The sequence below is a fragment of the Coptis chinensis genome, chromosome 8 (assembly GCF_015680905.1).
Source record: "Coptis chinensis isolate HL-2020 chromosome 8, ASM1568090v1, whole genome shotgun sequence".
NCBI classification, from domain to species: domain Eukaryota; kingdom Viridiplantae; phylum Streptophyta; class Magnoliopsida; order Ranunculales; family Ranunculaceae; genus Coptis; species Coptis chinensis.
In genome coordinates, this window is record NC_141463.1 from 87,536,967 (window position 1) to 87,539,970 (window position 3,004).

Below are 3,004 nucleotides of genomic sequence, written 5' to 3' on the forward strand. Positions count from 1 at the left end.
TTGTTGAAGGGTTACTTGGTTTCTATGATGTAAAATTATATGTTAAGGTTCGATGGAAATAGTAGCACCAATAAGAGAAAAGCTAGCTATCTAGTGTTAGTTGGAGACTTGGAAGGAATAAGCATAGAAGATTGAAAGCAATGTGGATTTAAGCTAATGAGTAATTGTTTGACGGCATGTGCTTGTTACAAGTACACATTGGTTGTCTTCTTACTACTGAACTCAATATATAGGACAAGGCACCACAATGATAACTGGATATTAGCAACACACAATATTTTCACTTACCAACACTTGTTTACCGTTGCATACTTAGTAACACTTTTTAAGCGTTGGATAGTGATTTAAGCGAGACTGTTTGAGATATTAGAAAGGGAGGGGGTCTATTTCTGGTGGTTATACGGATGTGTTGTGTGAGTTAGATTGTGCAACTTCCTGTTTTGATTTTAAGTTTTGGGACTTACATACTGTACGAAGATCAGGGAACTTCATTTCAATATAAGCAACTGCTTGCTTCCTCTTTGATTTTTATATGTCAATTGTAGTTTCAATAAAGCAGATCAACACGTTGAGTGGCTAAGAGCATATACGTACCATCTCCTGAGGACCCAACTATCATCTTCTTGAGGTAGTAAGAATCACCACTTCTTGACCACTTTTGTTTTTTAGAGTTCCCTCAAAGTTTTATTAACTTAACTTAATCTTATTGCATGGATTATGTTAGTATTGGTACCTCCTTGGCTCCCTCACCTGCTTTATATACCTTTCTGTCTACATTAATTCATTTATTCTTCTATGAATTTTTCATGTCGTGACATGTATATTTAGTATTGGAGTAGAGTTTTGGTGTATGTTAAATATATTGTGGAGACATCACTTGAGTATCATGCAAAGTGTTTAAGAGTCGGCAAACATAGAAGACTATAAAACACGTCATTAATTTCTTAGACTATATTGATATACTTTGCTCAATTCTCTATTACAGCATGGTATAGTACTTGGGTCAAATATCAGTATACCTCAAATGAATATATCACTGGATTTATATGTAAATCTTGGATGACGTCCCATGTTAACTTATCATGAATCTAGTTCGTTGATTTGGTTGCTATGTTTATTACTTTTGTAGAAAGATTGTGAATCAAACGTTTGGAAATTGGAGTACGTACTATACTCATGTGAAATCATCAAAGTGAAGAGGGAAATCTTGGTTCATGTTTTATTTGTTAACTGACCGAGTGTTGAAATTCCATGTGTTCATATACATGCAGATCATGGCTCACCTCAATCGATGACATCAAGACTGCAAAACCACCAATTAACGATGACAAAGAAGAATTTGATATGTTCGTCATCATCTCATTGCTTTTGTTCAAGCTTAAATTTAATTTCTTGCTTAATTGAATACAAATTTCTTTTTTATTTCTTCTTACAATATGCATTATTATCATGTTGCAGCTTGAGATCGCTGCCATCAGAAGTTCTTATCGATGAAGATCGATGTAAAGATCAGGGGCGAGTGTAATCGATCTTTTTAATTATTGTTTGCTTATTTAATTATGTATGGTGGTTTTTATATATATTTGATTTACATAAATCAATTATTTATATACATGTTAGATCAATTCTTGTGGTATTACATGAAGAAGAAAGGCTTAAATATGGCAGCAAATATCTTGGAAGTAAACATTAATCTTCCTGCTCAGAAAGCCATAAGTATACACACTAAGCCTTTTGTTGAAATAATATATATACTTGTACATCATATGACACTTGAAAAGAGCTTAAAGCCCATCAAGACCAAGAATGTATTCTAAAATATTCACTTCTAGTACACCCAAATTTTAGTTTTAATTACCCACCCCCAATATGCTTAGAACCGAGTTAGGCCCAAGTCAAATTTAAGTAAGAAGTTCGAAACTTATAAGAGCCCAAAACTGTAATTTTAACCCCTTAATAATACTACTTTTAGACCAATTATGCGAGTAATAAATAAGAGTTAATGCTAATTACATGCTTTTATGTATTTCAGGCATGGAACTCAATTATGTGCAGAAATGTGCCACTTTGGCGATATAAAGGAGCAAATGGATGGTTGCTAAGAAGTTCTGTGATAAAGGTCAAGATTTAAGGAGACAAAACCTTTATAAAGCCCAATCAAAAGCTGAAAAGTCAACACAAGCAGAAACAGTACACAAGTCAGTAGAACTTCCGAAGACCATATCTTTTGACTCAGGCCTCGGATATCGGCCTACCTTACGTCAAAACGACCGGCTCGGAAAGAGATTTCCAATGGTCCAAACCTTGACCTAATCAAAGGAGTAGAAGTGGACGAAAATTCTGCTGAAGTCAAAGCCTGCTGAAACGGGCTCTATGGACTAAAGAAATTAGGCTTTGGGCTCGATTTTCCGGCCCAAAACATGGCTCCTCAGCCCATGCACGAAATTGTGGATCTGGTCTCCTCCTTTACATAAAACAATACTTAGCTCTTAAGAAAATATAGTTAGATAGCTTAGAATAGAAAGTAGCCATTAGAATAGCTTGTAGATCTAGTTTTTGAATTGGAATTAGTTAATTAATTGGTTTCATTATATTCCTTGTTTTAGAGTAATTATTTGAATCATTATCCTTCATTAGATAAATAAAATAGTTTATTCTTGATCATTTCGATTTTGTCATTTACATTTGTTTAGATCTCATTTCAATTCTTAGTTGTTATTCATTCCTTAGTTGTTTAATTTGGAATTGAATTCTTGAGTAGTTAAATTAGTAAAGTTCAAATCTTTATATTATGTCTAGTTTTAATTCAATTGGAAATGATAGTTTGATGAATCAAGGCTAAACCTCCATTAGAGGGGTTTGATGAAGCCTTGATGAAAACTTGATTGTGTCGTATAGAATTATTGTAAGAATCTATTCCACTCTAAAAGGTCGTTGATTTGCCATGAGAATGGGTGGATGACCTCACATGCTAGTTATGAATTGGTAGAAATGTCATGTATAA

The 3,004-nt window shown here is 33.7% G+C and overlaps 1 long non-coding RNA gene across 1 annotated transcript; it reads left to right on the top strand.

Annotated features, from left to right (window-relative positions):
- Window positions 1–537: 537 nt before the first annotated feature.
- Window positions 538–1,570, top strand: LOC147483922 (uncharacterized). The gene is made up of 3 exons (XR_015205694.1): window positions 538–628; window positions 1,272–1,346; window positions 1,459–1,570. It is a non-coding gene; the product is annotated as an uncharacterized LOC147483922 (long non-coding RNA).
- The last annotated feature ends 1,434 nt before the right edge of the window (window positions 1,571–3,004 follow it).